Below are 19,307 nucleotides of genomic sequence, written 5' to 3' on the forward strand. Positions count from 1 at the left end.
ATAATTCCATATCCCCCTAGTTTAAGAAGAACTGCTGCTAGGATTATTGATCCGGCAATTGGTGCTTCTACATGAGCTCTAGGAAGTCATAAATGAACCCCATAAAGAGGTATTTTTACTATGAAGGCAAGTAGGCATGAAAATCATAAGAATTTATTTGTATATATAAATAAATATGGGGGTTTTATAGTTTCTAAAAGATATAAAGACAGAGACCCTAAATTATTTTGTAGTGCTAGAAGTGCAATAAGAAGTGGTAACGAGCCGGCTAGTGTATAAAAAAGAAAATATGTTCCGGCGCTTAATCGTTCTGATTGATTCCCCCACCGCGTAATAATAATTAGTGTTGGGATAAGTGTAGTTTCGAAAGCAATACAAAATAGAATTAATTCTGTTGAAGTGAATGCTAAGATAAGAGAAATTTGTAAGATAAGAAATATAGAAATATATATGCGTTGTCGGGTTTGGGGATTTTCTTTTAAGTGTTTTTGGCTTGCTAAAATTATTAATGGGAGAAGTCAGCATGTTAAGATTAATAATGGGGATGAGATAAAATCTAGGCCAAGAAATTTATTAGTTTGAAGTATAATTTCTAATGGTAAATTAAATATGATTAGGCTAATAAAGGCAATGATTATTGAGTTAGCAATTGTATGTGTTCAAAGTCATTTTTGGTTTGTACATCATACTGTTAAAATTAATATTATTGTTGGTATAATAATTTTTAGCATTGTAAAAGATTTAAGTTTTTTAAGTGGTCTGTCCCGTGTGTTCGTGTTGCTGCTACTATTAATGCTAGGCCTGCACTAGCTTCACATGCTGAGAATGTTAATAAAAATATTGGAAGTGGAAAGATGGATGTTGATATAAGTTGATTAGATCAAATAGAAATAATAATAAAAAGTGAAAGTATTATTCCTTCTAAGCAGATAAGTGTAGATAAAAAATGGGTTCGATGAAGTATTAATCCGATTGAACTTATAATGAAAGCAGCCATAAGTGTAAAAATAGTTGGTGACATTAGGTGCTTTTGGGGTTAAACCAAAATTTATTAAGTCGAAATTAATATTCTTAATTAGATTAAGTGTCTATTCGGCTCAGTCTAAGCCTCCTTGAATTCACTCGTAAATTAAACCCGCTGTTAGTAAAGTTAGGATTAAAGTTGCTCATGTTAAAGTGTTTGTTGGGTCTAGTTGTAATGCTCATGGGGTTGGAAGAAGAAGGGCAATTTCTAAATCAAATAGTAAAAACAGAATAGCTACTAGGAAAAATCGAATGGAAAATGGCAGGCGGGCTGAACCTAACGGGTCAAATCCGCATTCGTATGGTGAGAGTTTTTCTGTATCCGGATTAGATATTGGGATTCAAAATCCAATTATAATAAGAATTAAAGATAATATAGAGGAAAATATAAATATTAATATTAATAAATTCATTATCTTTTCTTAGGTTTAAACTAAGATTAAATGATTGGAAGTCATAAGTATTGATTATACTAAAAAGATATGATCCTCATCAGTAGATTGAGACGTAAAGGAATAATCAAACAACATCAACAAAATGTCAATATCAGGCAGCTGCTTCAAATCCAAAATGGTGGTTAGATGTAAAGTGGTAATTAATTTGACGAAACAGGCAAACAGATAGGAATAATGATCCAATGATAACATGAAGGCCGTGGAAGCCTGTTGCTACAAAAAATGTTGATCCATAAACTCCATCAGCAATAGTGAATGGGGCTTCATAATATTCTATTGCTTGGAGAAGAGTAAAGTATAAACCTAGTAAAACTGTTAATGCTAGTGATTGAATAGCTTCTTTTCGATCATTTTGTATAATGCTGTGATGTGCTCAAGTTACTGTAACCCCAGAGGCTAGTAATACTGCTGTATTTAATAGTGGAACTTCAAATGGGTCTAATGGAATAATTCCGGTTGGAGGCCAACATTCACCTAATTCTGGTGTTGGTGCTAAACTGGAGTTATAAAAAGCTCAAAAGAATCCTAAAAAAAAGAATACTTCAGATGTAATAAATAAAATTATACCATATCGTAATCCTTTTTGAACTGGTAATGTATGATGGCCTTGAAATGTCCCTTCTCGGATAACATCTCGTCATCATTGAACTATTGTTAGAAGTGTAATTATTAATCCTAATAATATAAATACTATTGAGCCAAAATGAAATCATATTGCTAAACCTGATGCTAATAATAGTGCAGCGATTGCCCCTGTAAGTGGTCATGGGCTTGGGTCAACTATGTGATAAACGTGAGCTTGGTGTGCCATTATGTGTTTTCTTGAAGATAGAGGCTTAAGAGCAGGACAAAGACGTAAGCTTGAATTATTGCTACAGCAATTTCTAAAAGAGTTAAAAGAAATAATACAACAGCAGTAATAATAGCTGTTGTTGGTATTATTGGTATTAAAACAAATACTGCTGTAGAAATAAGTTGAATAAGAAGATGTCCAGCTGTAAGATTAGCAGTAAGACGAACCCCTAAAGCTAGTGGGCGGATAAATAAGCTAATTGTTTCAATAATAATTAAAATTGGAATTAGTAGTGTTGGGGTGCCTTCAGGGAGTAAGTGTCCTAGTGCTGCAGTTGGTTGATTTCGTAACCCAATTAGTACTGTAGCTAATCATAACGGAACAGCCAACCCTAAATTTAATGAAAGTTGAGTTGTTGGGGTAAAAGTGTAAGGTAATAATCCTAATAGATTTATTGTAATTAAAAAAATTATTAGTGAAGTTAGTGGTAGGGCTCATTTATGTCCTTTAATGCTTAAAGGTAGTATTAGTTGCTTTGTAAAGGAAGCTAGGAATCATGCTTGCAGAGTGGTAAGGCGGTTGTTTAATCATCGATCTGTTGGTGAAGCATATAATAATCATGGAATAGTTATTGCTAGTAAAATTAATGGAATACCTAACATAGTTGGGCTCATGAATTGGTCAAAAAAGCTTAGGTTCATGGTCAGTTTCAAGACTGTGGTTTAATTTTTTTTACATTTTGTATATTAGGCTCATTATTATATTTAAAGTTATTAGTTTTAGATATTAAAATAAATAAATAAATAAATCAAGATATGATTAAGATTGTAAATCAGGGGCCAGGGTTTAGTTGTGGCATATCATTAAGGGTGGTTGGAAGTCACCGAATTATAGCTTAAAAGGCTATTGCTTTATCCATGAAAGCTTCTTAATGTATTCTTGTATTGAAGAGGATCAGTTTTGGAAGTGTCCTAATGGTGTGGTTTCAACTACAATTGGTATAAAGCTGTGGTTTGCCCCGCATATTTCTGAGCATTGACCATAAAAAACCCCCGGTCGAGAAGCAATAAAAGTTGTTTGATTTAGTCGCCCTGGAATAGCATCTGTTTTAATTCCTATTAATGGTATAGCTCATGAGTGAAGGACATCTTCTGCTGAAATTAATATTCGAATTGGGGATTCTATAGGTACAACTATTCGGTTATCTACTTCTAGAAGCCGAAAATCCCCTGGATTTAAGTTTTGTGTTGGAAGTATGTATGAGTCAAACACTAAGTCATCATAATTTGTGTATTCATAACTTCAGTATCATTGATGTCCAATTGCTTTAACAGTTAAGTGCGGGTCATTAATTTCATCTATTAAGTATAAAATTCGTAGTGAAGGAAGGGCAATTACAATTAAAATAATGGCTGGTATAATAGTTCATACTATTTCAATTTCTTGTGCATCTATAGTATTAGTTAGTTTTGTAGTTATTATTACTGTAATAATGTAAAGGACTAAGGTGCTAATTAAGAACACGCCATTAAGGCATGATCGTGAAAATGAAGTAGCTCCTCCATAATTGGTGAGGCTGCGTCTTGAAAACCTAATTGTGATGGGTGTGCCATTAAAGATATACAAGGTTTTAACTAGTAATAATCCCTTGACAAGGAATTGTAATGGTTTTACTAATATCTCAAGAAAGTGACAGATTGGTTTGTGGTTAACTTGAAATTAATTAAAGGGGGTTCAATTCCCTCCTTTCTTGTTAAATTTGTGATTGTACAAAAGATGGTTCTTCAAATGTGTGATAAGGAGGAGGGCAATTATGTAGTCATTCGATATTAGTTGATGTTAATTCTGTTGATAAGACTTCTCGTTTAGATGCAAAAGCTTCTCAAATAATAAATATTATTATAATTACTGCAACAAGAGAGATAAGTGATCCGATAGATGAAACAGTATTTCATAGCGTATATGCGTCAGGGTAGTCTGAATATCGTCGTGGTATTCCGGCTAAGCCTAAAAAATGTTGTGGGAAGAAAGTTAAGTTTACACAAATAAATATAACTCCAAAGTGAATTTTTGATCAAGTTGAGTGAAGTGTATATCCTGAAAATAGTGGGAATCAGTGTACAAATCCTCCTATAATAGCAAATACAGCACCTATTGATAGAACATAGTGGAAGTGAGCTACTACATAATATGTATCATGTAGAACAATATCTAAAGATGAATTAGCTAGCACGATTCCTGTTAGACCCCCTACTGTAAATAAAAAAATAAAACCTAAAGCTCATAGCATTGCTGCATCTCATTTAATTGCTCCGCCATGTATGGTTGCTAATCAGCTAAATACTTTTACACCAGTTGGGATAGCAATAATTATTGTAGCGGATGTAAAATATGCTCGTGTATCAACATTTAAATCTACTGTAAATATATGATGTGCTCATACAATAAATCCTAAAAGACCAATAGATATTATAGCTCATACTATTCCCATATAACCAAATGGTTCTTTTTTTGCAGAATAATAAGTTACAATATGTGAAATTATTCTGAATCCTGGTAAAATTAAGATATACTGGGTGTATCTTAATTTTACCACTCTGGGTGTCCGAAAAATCAAAATAGGTGTTGATAAAGTACAGGGTCACCTCCTCCAGCAGGATCAAAGAATGTTGTGTTTAAGTTCCGATCTGTCAGCAGTATTGTAATTCCCGCTGCTAAAACTGGAAGAGAAAGTAATAAAAGAACTGCTGTAATTAATACTGATCAAACAAATAAAGGGGTTTGATATTGTGATATTGATGCAGGTTTTATGTTAATTGAGGTTGTAATAAAATTAATTGCACCTAGGATAGATGAAACACCTGCTAAATTAAGTGAAAAAATTGTTAAATCGACTGAAGCCCCAGCATGGGCTAGGTTGCCCGCAAGTGGGGGGGTATACAGTTCACCCCGTTCCAGCACCTGCTTCAACTCCAGAGGATGCTAATAGAAGGAGGAATGAAGGTGGAAGAAGCCAAAAGCTTATATTGTTTATACGGGGGAAGGCTATATCTGGTGCTCCAATTATTAATGGTACTAATCAGTTTCCGAACCCCCCAATTATTACAGGTATAACTATAAAAAAAATTATTACAAATGCGTGTGCTGTTACAATAACATTATAGATCTGATCATCCCCTAGTAGGGCTCCTGGTTGGCTTAGTTCTGCTCGGATTAATAGGCTTAATGCAGTGCCAACTATTCTGGCTCAAGCACCAAATACTAAATAAAGGGTGCCAATATCTTTATGATTTGTAGAAAATAGTCATCGAGTAATTATCACAGGTAAAATGGCCGAATAGGTGTAGAGTTGTAGCCTCTGTTATAAAGGTTTAAATCCTTTTTTTATCAAGCCTTGTAATGTATAGCATATAAAATTGCAAATTTTAAAGAACGACTTAATTCTCGTCGGGGCTTCTCCCGCTTCCCCCCCCCCCCAGCGGGAGAAGCTAGGAAAAGTAGATTAAAGCTTGTTGATTTTAGCGTTTAGCTGTTAACTAAAAATGTGTACGATAAAAGCCTTCTAATCTAGAAAGGCCTTAGCTTAATTAAAGTGTTTGATTTGCATTCATTTAATGTGGGGTAAAATCCCGCAGGTCTTATACAAGGATTAGAAGGTTTAAACTTCTACTTAAGGCTTTGATGGTCTTTAGTCTAATTATCTTAAATCCTTAGTTTAAAATATTAATTAATGTTGGGGTAATTGGAAGTATTAATGAAGATAAGATAATTGTTATTGATATAAATATTTGATTTTTATTATTTTGTCGTCAAATTGAGAAAGTGTTTGAGATATTAGGAGAAGTTGTTAGAGAGATTGAGTATGATACTCGAAGATAAAAAAATAAGCTTAATAGTGATGAGAGTGCAATAATTGTTGTAATGGCAATTAAATTTTGTTTAGTCATTTCTTGAATAATTAATCATTTTGGTATAAATCCGGTTGTTGGTGGAAGTCCCCCTAATGACATTAATACAATTATTATTGGTACCCTTCAAAGGTAAAGGCCATACAGGCTTGGCCCGCTCCCACATCTGTGAAACAAGTGCAATCCTTCCTGGAGCTCGCCAACTTCTACCGGAAGTTTATTTCTACCTTTTCCGAGATCGTTCAGCCGATCCTTGCTCTATTGAAGAAAGACACCCCCTTTATCTGGTCTATGCTGCAAGATGAAGCATTCCAACGATTGAAGACAGAGTTCACGCAAGCCCCCATCCTGACCCAGCCCGACATAAATCGCCCATTCCTAGTGGAAACGGATGCCTCTAACTACGCCATAGAGGCAGTCTTGAAACAGGAACTTGAGGATGGACTGGAACACCCCATTGCTTACCTTTCACGAACCCTGACCCCCAGCGAGACACACTATTCCGTCCTGAAGAAGGAACTCTTGGCCATCCACCAAGCCTTCACTGAATGGCGACACCTACTTCTGGGTGCTAGATATCCAGTTCAGGTCCGCACAGACCATCGGAATCTCCAAATCCTACAGTTGTTGGAGTGCAGGAACAATCTTCAGGGCTGTCGGGCCTACTTCTTTGCCCAGTACCAGTTTCAAATCACTCATGTTCCCAGATCACAAAACACGATTGCTGATGCCTTATCTCGACGTCCTGACTACGCAGCCACTGAGGACAAGGCCTATCCTAAGATGTTTCCCCAAACTATCTTTGTAGCTCAAGCAATCAACCTCCTGGAAGAAATCTGAGTGCAAACCCAGTCCTCTGACCTCTGGAAGGATATTTCAAGGAAGAATCCATGGAATTTAAGAGTCAAGGAAGAATAGCTATTCAAGGACAATGCACTGGTCATTCCTACGCAGAAATTACAACACAGGGTAATAAACTTCTGCCATGTTACCCTTCACTCCGGTCATCGTGGTATAACTAACACCCTCCGTCTTATACAAAGACAGTTTTGGTGGCCTCGAATGAAGACCGACGTACAACAGTACGTCAAGGCTTGTACTGTCTGCAGTCAAAACAAACATGATAACAAGAGACCGGCGGGTCTTTTACTGCAACTGTCGCTGCCAACAAGACCATGGGAGTTTATTGCTACAGACTTCGTTGTAGAATTACCTCCTTCCCGAGGGTACACAACCATCATGGTAACCATAGACTTGTTCACCCATATGGCTCATTTTACACCTTTGTATAAACTACCATCCTCCTCAGAACTTGCTGGAATCTTCCTGGAACATATTTTCCGTCTTCATGGACTTCCTTCCAAGATCATATCGTACCGAGGACCTCAAACGTCTCACAATTCTGGAAACATCTGTGTCGTATTCTAGGGATCCAACGCGCTCCCTCATCACGTTATCACCCACAAACCAATGGAGCCACGGAACGTGTAAATCAAACTCTGGAGCAATATCTTCGTTGTTTTGCCACCAAGGTTCAGGATGACAGGTCTCTCCTCATACCCCTGGCCGAGTTTGCCTACAACAATTCTGATCACTCAGCACTCAAGGTCAGCCCTTTCTATTGCAGTCGAGGTTTTCACCCGTCCGTTTAACCTTCTGTTCTTCCACATCCCACTCCAGTACCTACTGTCGACTCATGGATACAGACTCTCATCAACATACACAAGGAAGCCAAGGAACAATTGAAAGAGGCTCAAACACGCACTAAGCTCTGTGCGGATTCCAAGAGAAGATCAGCACCCTCTTATTCTGTTGGTGATCAAGTCTGGTTGTCCTCGAAACTATTACCGCGACATCTACGGCCAAACAAATTGGCCCCTTGGTACTATGGACCATTTTCCATAAAGGAAGTCATCAATCCTGTCTCATTCCGACTCAAGCTACCCGATTCCTGGAAGAAAATACACCCAGTCTTTCACACTTCCCTATTGAAACCTTACATCCAATCCTCCCGAAAATCCTGCAGACCCAGTCCTGTTGTGGTGGACGATCAGCTGGAATATGAAGTGTCCAGAATATGCGATTCCAGGTATAAACGGGGTCGACTTCAATACATGGTTGAATGGAAAAGATACCCTCCTAGCGTGAGAACCTGGGAACCAGTCTCTAACCTAAATACCCCTCGACTGCTTAGAAGATTCCATCTCATACACCCGGGCAAACCTGGTGGAACAGGTTTTCGGAGGAGGCATGCTGTCATGACCCATAGAACTTGCCCCTTCTGGACTTCCTGGTCCTTATCGCCCCGGCGCTTGTATTCTTTGTTGCTCCCAACATGGCCGCAACAAGCGACTTGGCTCGCACTAGCTTTCACGTCGCACACGGCACGTTTTCTAAATTGGCCACGCCCCCGTGGCCCCGCGCGTCTCAACGCTATCATTAGGTAGTGACTTGACCTGTGTGTGCTGTTCGGCGAATCCACTATCCTAGATCCTGGTTCCTTCTTCCTTCCTTCACCCCTTCCCTCTAATCTGCTCCTGGAATTCCCATTCTTCCAACCGCTACCTATTTTCCTGGACATCCTGGAACAGCGGTCTTCCCGGAACTCTGAACGCGCTCTGCAGCCGGACGAGACTCGAGCGAGCCTATACAAGACCCTATCTGCCCACAAGAGGAATCCTCCCACAGAACAGAGCAAGAAGCGATCCCAGGTGAGACGGGGGAGATTTACGACAGATTTTGAAACCTGAGAGTGCTCCATAACTCTCTATTAGTTGTATCACTTTTGGTATTGAGGTCATGGGCTTTTTTTATATGCAGGAGAATATTGTCGGCATTGAAGGCCACTTTATATTCCTTCCCGTTCACCTGTAGGCATTCGACCTGTCGATCCATTCTAATCTTCTTGTGAGTACTCAGTTTGTCAGTACCAATGCTTTTGGTGAAGTGTATACACCTTTGATCCCTTTTCTGAACGTATGACCCAGTCCCACCTTCTCTAACACTGCCTCTAGAAATCCCCATTCCACTCTATCAAATGCCTTTTCGGCATCCACTGATAGGAGAGCGGGGGCCCCTGTCATTTTTGCGGACTCATGAATCAAGTGTAATGTTTTGTGCATGGTATCAGCTCCCTGCCTTCCTAGGATGAATCCCACCTGATCAGAATGTATCAGTCGGGGCATGTGTATTTCGAGTATAGCGGCCAGTACTCGTGTATAGATTTTAGCGTCAATGTTCAACAGTGAGATCGGTCTCTAAACCCCACATTGATTGGGATTTCTACCTTCATTGGGGATCACTGAGATGAGTGCCTCAGAAAAGGAGTCTGGAGCCACCCCCGTCAAGAGGATATTGTTAAATAGTTCTACCATAAAGCAGAGCAACGAGGACATGAACCTCTTGTAGAAACTGGCCGTATACCCCTCATTGCCTGGCGCTTTCCCCAACAGTAGCGTCTTAATCGCCTTCTCAATCTCCTCACCTGTAATTGCGGCATCTAATAATTCTCTGTCTTCATGAGAGAGCTATGGCATGTCCACCTCTTTCAAGTATAGGCCTATCTCTGTTTGTTCTTCTGGCTTTTCTGACTTATACAATCCTTCATAGAACTTCACGAACGTCTCTAGAATCTCCTTTGGGTCTGTTGTTAACACATCATCCTTCCTCTCTATGCTATGGATCGCTCGTTCAGCACGTTGTCCTCTTAACCTGGCCGTGAGAAGGGACTCGACCTTATCTCCCTTTTCATAATATTTTTGCTTCAGAAAGGGAAGTTTGCGAACAATCTGGGCCTCCTCCAGGAGCCGGAGCTCTTCTCTTTTCTGCCTAGCTTCAGCTACCTTTTCTGTCCGATCCTATGTGGGTTCATTGGCAGCAGTGTCTAGCTGTGTAATTTCCTCTCTGTCTGTTCTCTATTAGTGCCCTCTCTTGCTTCTTTCTCGCACCCTCCCTAATCAGTATTCCCTGCCATGTCGCCTTACCGGCTTCCCAGACTGTTCTCTTGGGCACTTCCCCTGTATCGTTGAATTCAAAATATTCCTCTATCCCTTTCTTCATTTCCTCTCAGAAGACTTGATCTTTCCACAGGCTCTCGTTACAGTGCCATTTCACTCCCCTATGCGGCAAAATAGATTAATAATATATAATAGTGACGGTGACCATGTTGTGGTCTGACCATGAGATAGGAACTATTTCGGAGGCAGTCGCTACTTGGTCTACTCCCTTAGAAAGGTATAAATAATCTATTCTGGTGAACGTGGAGTGAGGTGCTGAATAAAAAGTGTATCCTTCCTCGCCTGGGTGTATTGCTCGCCTGATGTCCTGTAGTCCGTACGTCCTGAACATCGCCACTACCCCTGCCTGGCCACCGTCTGTGGGTTCATGCACTTGCCGGATTTTCTATCTAATTCTGGGTCTGCCCATAAATTAAAGTCCCCACCTAATACCACGTAACCTTTGGCTTCTAGCATCATCTTTGGTATAGTACGCTGCAGGAACCTGGATTGTCCTGTATTTGGAGCGTAGAGGGTCACAAATGTGAATATTGTGTCACATACCTTCCCCGTGATCACGAGAGCCCCCCCCCCTCTGTATCCACCCACACCTTAGCCTCTTCCAGCTTCAATCCCTTCTTTGTTAGCATTCCCATACCTGACTTCTGCATGGGGCCGGAGCCCCAATATTCTGGTCCCAATCTGGGATGTAGGATCCTGCGTTCTTCCCCTCTCTTGTACTTGGTCTCCTGAAGGAAGAGCATGTTCAATCATGCACTCTTGAACTCCCTACTGACCGGTGATTGCTTTGTGGGTGAATTCAGGCACTTGACATTGTGAGTACCCACTCTGAAAGGTCCATCCCCCCAGGAAATCAGGTTTTGTCGCCATTTCTTGTTTTTTGTATGTACCATTCACCCCATGAGTCCACACCGCTTTCTCTATCACTTTTCCTCAATGTCCACAACCCAACTCTGGGGCAGTCTGTTCCAGTTCCCTCCCCCCTCTCCCCCTACCCCCTCCATCTGCCCTCCCTCTAGGTGCCCGATCCCTCCGGGTCATCTGCACCAGGCCGACCTTGGACCACCAGCGGAGACCATCCCATCTCGTAATGTCCCACTTAACCTTGAGCCCCAACTCCCCCCCGCCTTCATTAAACATATAACAAGTTATGTTTGTTCAAGAATTTCTCGCCCTCCTCGCTATGGGTTATGCCCTGGACGAGCTTGTGCCCCCACCGTTACTATGCCTCCCCGAGAGCGGTATACAGAAGTGTGCATGTCTATCGGTGGCTCTCACCTAGTTGTAAAGCTGGTACCTTGACATTCCTGGTGCTCGGCCACCTTTATTACCTGTCTGCCCCAGCAACATCATCCGATAGTCTTCCATCTCAGTTCTATGTGCGCAGGTTCCTACTCTCAGGGCACACCTGTGATACACAATTAATGTTCCATGTCCGGGGACGCATTCAACCTCCTGAATTTCCTCGATCCATGTATCCGTGTTCGTTTTGGGCCTTTGATTTTCCATTCCCTGTCATCTGTCCTTCTTTCTTCGCCATTTGCCTCCCCTCCTTGTGTGCCTAATAAATCAGATGTACAGCTCTGGATATCTCTCTCTGATTTGAGTCTAATCGTGCTTCCTTCCCACTCAAATGTAAGCGAGAAGGGGTATCCCCAGCGGTATCGGACGCCTTTTTCCTTCAGCCATTTAGTGAGCGGAGCACATTTTCTCCTCATTGCCAGTGTGAAGGCCGACGGGTCCTGGTAAATTGATAGGTTGGTTGTATCTAGGGTGATTTGGGGACTACACCTGGCCTTCTCCAGGACTCTGGCTTTATCAGCATAATTGTGAAATCGCACCAAGACTGTTTTAGGCCCACTTACAGAACCTCCGGCTCTGTGTATACGATCTATCTTAGGGTCATCGATGGAACAGTCTTCAAACAAGAGTTTCATCATTGTGTGTAATGTCCTTTTTAGGTCTAGCTCCATTTCACCTTCCCGTTCTTGGATACCAAAAATGTGTATGTTATTACCACGTTCGCGGTTCTCTAGGTCGTCCATCTTTAGGCGGAATTCCTCTTCTCTCGCTTCAATGTCTGCGATTCTCTGGTCCATTTGAGATTATAGCATGCTCATTGCAGATTGGTTGTGTTCAACCTCTTCAAGTCTCTCTTCCATCTTGTCTATTCTTTGCGTTATTTTGTCGACCTTCCCGCCTATGTCGGCTCTCATACTTTTCATTTCGTTTAACAAATCAGCGACATCTGCCTTGGTCGCTGCCTCTTCCGTTCCTGAGGTTGCCATTCTGATATCTGAGGAGCTGGTAATATCAGGGCTGTACGGGGAGAATCTGTATGGCGCGAGCTTCTCCCTGATGTCCATATAATCGTGATATCTGGTATTTCAATTGCTTGGTCCCGTTGTAATGCGTCTTTCTTCCAACTCACGTGACGACCAAAGGAGCACGTGGGTCCCCCTGATGGAGAAGAGGGCACATGCCCCAAAAGTGGGGGCCCAACCTTCTCGTTGATGTGATTTTTAAAGTTCAAGAATTTGCATGGATTATCCTGAGTCACCCCAGGCGTCTATTCCGTGTCCGCCAGGTGAGCGTCCTTGTGAGGAGGGCACACGCCCTGCTGCACAGGGGCCCAACCCTCTGTCAACCTCTGGTGGTTAGGACTTGGGTAAGTACTCACTGCAGAAGGGTCCTTTCTACTTTGTTTTAGGCTTTGTTTTCTCTTCTGTGTGATCTCTTACAGTCGATTGAGTTAATTTGTACCCCCATGGGGCAGAATGTGCCGCTTTAGGTGCGCCAGTGGGTGGTTTTAGCCCATGCTGCAGTATTAAATGGGTTGCTAAAATGTGGTGGAATGTTTTGTTGGAATGACGCGTGACCACTTTATATACGTTGGATTGTGTGCATCTGCTTCTTTACAGTGCCTTCCTTCTGCACACTGGACACCCAATACCACTTAATAACACCCACTACTGCGGTACCAGAGGAGCGCCTTGCCGCAATCCGTCTTATCTCCGGATGTTTCCAGAATGGTTCCAGTAGTCCAGACAGTCTCAGAGCTGTGAGGTTGCTTCTGGGGTTGCCTTGTGGTCTACCCCTTGTCAGAGGGTTATAATGCCGTCTCTGTCTGTTGTGTGCACCAGATCCCCACTGTTGTTTGGCCTAGCGTAGTGTGGGTGGCCAAACACACGTGCACACACACACACGCATGCACAGAGTAGTCAGACACGATGTTGCCGGTTGCATCACCCGGCGGCAACTGCCGCACGGACTTCCTTTATTCTATTACGCATGCGCGGGCCCAAACGAGGCTCGCGCATGCCCATTGCACACCCGGGACGTCACATCCCTTTTTATCTTTAATAACCAACAACAACATGAACTTAACTTATTAAACATTAACTGGAGCGACCTGGGAGCAGGTTCACTCCCGTCCCTTACTGACGGTCACAGATCTCCTGACCTCAGTCCCCTGAGTCCAACACATAGTCCTTGAGAAGGGCAGGCGGTCTCCTGGACACTCTTGAGGGATACCTAGACGAGACTGTTGGGGTCTCCGTGCTTGCTTCCGCCGCTGGGGTTCCGATGTTCATGGGTTCCTCGCCCGACTCTTCAGGGCCTCCTACCGGGGTGGGCACGGCTTGGGCACTGGACATTCCTGTTGATGTGTCCACCTTCTTGAAGAAAGATACATTACGCGTGACCGTACCGCGCTCGCAGGCGGCTGTCACCATGGTCCCCTTTACATGGGTGACCTTCCAAGGGTGCGGTTCAAACGGTAGAGCTAGCTTTCCTTCGGGGTGTCGGTTCTTGACTAGCACTGAATCTCCGACACGGATCTCCTTGCCCTGCAGACCGCACCTGTATGGCCCGCTCTTGTCGTACATTTTCATTGTCTATGACGCCCGGACTCCTCCCCTCCATTTCAGGTATCATTCCTCTGGGGCAGCGCCCAAACATGGCCTCCGCCGAGGCGACACCCATGGACTGATGGGGTGTGGTCCGATATTCCCTGAAGAACTCCACTAGCTTCTTCTGCAGGTCGTCACCTCCGTTTGCCGAGATCCTCAGCACTTTATTCAGCGTGCCCATCATTCTTTCCGCTTCTCCGTTAGCGCGAGGCCACAGTGGCGATACTCTGCGGTGCTGGATTCCCCTATCACGGAGGTATTGCGCAAATTGGTTGCCGGTAAACGGCGGTCCGTTGTCAGAGCAGAGCATTTCGGGAAAACCATGTGCCGCAAACATTCTGTCGAATGCCCTAATGGTGAATTATGTTGCCGTTGATTCTACCACCTCCACCTCCGGGTATCTCGACCATTGGTCAACGGCCACCATGAAATGCATGCCCCGACCCGTCGAACCAAAGTCTACATGGATTGTCCCCCACGGCTTCTCACTCCGCTCCATCAAGCTTATAGGGAGAGCCCTGTCACCCGGGGTCGCCGCCTGGCAAGCCAAACACCTTTTCACGAAGCCCTCGACCTTTTCTTCTAGATCCGGAAACCACACCTTTGGTCGTAGCCTCGCTTTCGTTTTGATCACCCCTTGATGTCCGATGTGTGCCAGTTCAAGCACCCGCTTCCTTAGTGTCTGCGGGATTACAATTTGCCTACCTCTCAGTAGCAGGCCATCGTCGGAGATTGAGAGCTCCTCCTTCACCCGCCATAGTGCCTGAAGATCTCTCTGGGCCTCCTGCTGGCGCCGGGAGTTGTTGCGCAGCATTTCCTTCCAATCTCCACTTCTAATGGCTTCTTTAGTGATGTCAAAGACTTCATCCTTGGATGACTCAGAGGCAATGGTTGCTCTCGACAACGCTACGGGGAGAGCCCCATCTACCACATTACAGAGTAGACCCTGGCAGTCTGCCACCTCTCTGCCTTTGTTGGAACCTCCAGCGTTGGGGTGACGTGACAGGTAGTCCGCCGGATTGTTGGTGCCTGGCCTGTACGTTAGACGCACCCCATACTCCATCAGGGCCAGCATCCACCTCTCTATCCTTGGCGGCGGCTTCGAGGATAGACCCGCCAGAATTGGTAGTAGGGGCTTGTGGTCTATTACCACTGTCACAGGCTTACCCAGAATCTACAGGCGAAAATGGTGGCAGCCCCACAAAATGGCGAGCGCCTCCCTCTCAATTTGCGAGTATCGCATTTCAGTATCAGAGAGGGCCTTGCTGGCGTACGCGACAGGTCTCATGTCACCCCTTTCGTCCGGCTGCAAGAGCACTGCCCCGACTCCCACCGGACTGGCATCGACGACTATTTCCGACTCTACGGCGGGATTAAAGTAGGCCATAGTGTCCCCATCCGACAGGGCATTCTTGAGTGCCTGAAACGCCTCCTGCTCCTTACCTTCCCACTTCCACACCGCATCACTTCTGGTCAGTGCTCTGAGGGGTTCTGATAAGGAGGCCAGGCCCTTGATAAAGCGTCCGCAATAGTTCACCATCCCCAGGAAGCTTCTTACCTCCGTGGGGGATGTTGGCGCCGCTGCCTCCCGGATGTCCCTGATCTTCTCTGGGTCCGGTGACACTCCCGCTGCGTGAAATATGAACCCAAAAAACCCAATCCGATCTTTGAGGAACTCACATTTCTGGCGGTGCAAGGTGAGGCCTAGGTCGTGCAATCTCTTGAGTGTGCTCTCGAGCCTTTTCATGTGCTCGGCTTCCGTGTCCGCAAACACCAAGATGTCGTCACTTATGTTCAACACCCCTTTTAGGCCTGCGAGTGCCCCTCTTATAGTGTTCTGAAAAACCTCCGCCTCTGAGGAGATACCAAAACTCAGGCGTTTAAATTGATAAAGCCCCTCGTGCGTCGTGAAGACGGTGATGAACCTCGAGTCTTGGTGAAGCTCAAGCTGGTGATAGCCCGCTCGTAGGTCCAACTTCGAAAATACTTTCGCCCCCTGTAATTCGCCAATAATATGGTCCAGCGTTGGCGTGAGGTGCCTCTCCCTCTTAATGGTGGCATTGGGGAGATGCATGTCCACACAAATCCTCACTGCCCCTGGCTGCTTCGGCTTTCGCGCCACTACTATGGGGGATACCCAGGGTGTTGGCCCTTCCACCCTCTCAATAATGTCATTATTGACCAGCGAGCGAAGCTCCTCTTCCACCTTCTCTCTCAGGTGGAACGGAATCCGCCTGTGCTTCAGGGCAGTCGGCCTGATTGTACTATCAATGTGCAGCCGCACCGGTGGTGCCTTCAACTTTCCAACCCCTTCAAAAATGCCTGTGAATTTGTTTAACAGTACCTTGATGTCCATTTGATACACTGCCATCGTGAAATGGACCAAATTCAGGGCCTCGGACGCTGCGCAGCTGAGCAACGAGTGGTGGCTCACGTCCGTAATGAAGAAACGTGCCTTGATGGAGACGCCGTCCTTGGACATGGGGGCTATAAACACGCCATCAATGGGAAGGGGGTGTCCCCTTAAAAGTAAAGATCTTGGCAGTTGATGTGCATAGCGCCGGAGGTCCCGGAATCCGCCTATAGTGGTCTGCGGCCAACACGCAGACCGATGCACCGGTATCGATGAGCACTTGCGTCGGCACCCCTTGGATGTCGACTACGCATTTTGGCTGTCTCTTATTCTTGGCACCTGAAGCAATGTTTGAGATGAAGAATACTTCTTCATCTTCGTCCTCCTCCTCCTCTTCTGCCATGTGCAGCCTCTGTATCTCCTACTCCAACGCCAACGTAATGAAGAAACGTGCCTTGATGGAGACGCCGTCCTTGGACATGGGGGCTATAAACACGCCATCAATGGGAAGGGGGTGTCCCCTTAAAAGTAAAGATCTTGGCAGTTGATGTGCATAGCGCCGGAGGTCCCGGAATCCGCCTATAGTGGTCTGCGGCCAACACGCAGACCGATGCACCGGTATCGATGAGCACTTGCGTCGGCACCCCTTGGATGTCGACTACGCATTTTGGCTGTCTCTTATTCTTGGCACCTGAAGCAATGTTTGAGATGAAGAATACTTCTTCATCTTCGTCCTCCTCCTCCTCTTCTGCCATGTGCAGCCTCTGTATCTCCTACTCCAACGCCGCGATGCTCCGCAATTTTCTTGAGCCACCGCCACGTGCTCTGGCTGGGTCTCTCTGCACTGACACCGGGGCGGGGGCGCGACACATTCGGGCATAACGGCCAGGTCTATCACATCTGCCACATGACCTGTCCTTGGCAGGACATTCCTCAGAGTGGGGCAGGTCATAGCCGCATTGCTGGCAAATGCTGTCGGACCCCACAATCGAGCGACTTTCCTGCTTTCTCTGCCCCCACTTGTCTCTCGACATCGACCGCTTCCCCATGGCGAAAGCTTCCTCCGATGCTCCTGGACGCACCGCCGCATCCATTTTCGCCCCTCTGGACTCGGCCAGCTCAAATGTTCTGCCACTGTCCAATATCTGCTGCAGGGACCAGCCTGGTTCTCTTAATACTTGTCTCCGCAGTTTGCTGGAACTGCAACCCTGTAGAACCTGATTACGTATCATGCACTCATCATTGTCCCATCGACAAGAGGTGGCCATCATTCGAAGCCGGGCACAGAACTGGTCGAGCGACTCCTCCTCTCTCTGCTTTTCCCGCAGAAGAGGAACCTCTCGTAATCGACATTCGAGAGCGGTATGAAATAGTTCTCCAGCGCCTTCTTCACCTCGGTGTATGTGTCTACCTGCAAGTTGAGGGACTCGTAAATGCGTAAAACCTCTAAGCCTGCTGAGTACAACAAAGTGGCCCTCTTTGCATTGTTATTATTAATCCCCGTTGCTGTAAAGTACATATCCAGTTTTTTGATCCAGAGCCGCCATCTTGGGTCCAACTTCGAAGGGGGTCCTGACACATCAAATTCTTGCATGGGTAGCAAGGCTCCCTGTTGTGCTCTCGCCGCCACCGCTGCAGTTTCTGTCTCTCCCTCACTGTCTGACATGATCACAGGTCGCACAGGCACCTCCTGCTGGGCTGGAGGCCGCAAACCTGACTCTGGAGGGTCTTGCACGTACCTTGACCTCTCTTACTGCATGTGGTGGCCCCCTTGTTGCATTATGCTGCTTTCAGGTCCCCTCCGTGCGGTGCCTGCCTTCAATGGGTCATCCTCTGGGCATGGAGGATAGCCAGAAATTCCAAAAATTGGTCGATGTGGAGCTAGAGGCGCACAAGCACCTTCTCAGGCCGCTACCACTGTGCTCCTGCTTCTAAACGTCGCCGGAATGCACCTACCGGGTCCGTGACTCATCCGCCGTGACGTCGTTGCTACAACGTGCTATGTATTCCACGAGCGCTCGTGTGGCATCCGGCCTCGTCGCCAGTTGTTGTGTGGCCTAGCGTAGTGTGGGTGGCCAAACACACGTGCACACACACACGCATGCACAGAGTAGTCAGACACGATGTTGCCGGTTGCATCACCCGGCGGCAACTGCCGCACGGACTTCCTTTATTCTATTACGCATGCGCGGGCACAAACGAGGCTCGCGCATGCCCATTGCACACCCAGGACGTCACACCCACTAGTCTGCACATATGTGCGGTGTGTTGGGCTACTGGTGCTTGCTGTAGTTTGTATTGTTATGGGGTTGGGGGCCCACCCTGATTAACTGGGTATTTTTGGGGGGGTTGGTGCGTGGTTAACTCTGCTCCCCTGCGCCCCCGGGTCTGCTCTCCACTCCTCTGTGACTTGCATGTTGTTGTTCGTGTCTCCCCTCCTCTGCGCGATGAAGTGAATGTTGACCGAGCGGCATGCGCTGGGCGGGGGAGGCTGCCTTGTAGTTCATAGTGTGTTTTGTCGGAGGTCCCGGACTGTCGAGGAACTCTGCGTGATTGTGCGGTGAGGGCATTGCGCTGTGACCGTTCTTTTTCCTGGGGGTGGAGAGATCCACTTTCAGGTGGGCACTTCCGCTGTAGATGGGACTAGATTCGTGGATAGTTGCATGCCTGTTTCAGCGTCCGTGCTGTATCGCCTTCGTGGGGGCCATCTGATGTGAGGCTAATGGAGCGTGCCCCTCGGCGGGAGACCTGCGGAGGCACGTCCATGGGAGGCAATGAGGAGACTCGCTCAGCCCGGGGGGCGGGGGCCCTGCGCTGCTCGCGGGTCTGCTGGCCCTGGGTCCCTTCT

The sequence above is a fragment of the Ambystoma mexicanum genome, chromosome 2p (genome assembly GCF_040938575.1).
Source record: "Ambystoma mexicanum isolate Mex_15411 chromosome 2p, UKY_AmexF1_1, whole genome shotgun sequence".
NCBI classification, from domain to species: Eukaryota; Metazoa; Chordata; class Amphibia; order Caudata; family Ambystomatidae; genus Ambystoma; species Ambystoma mexicanum.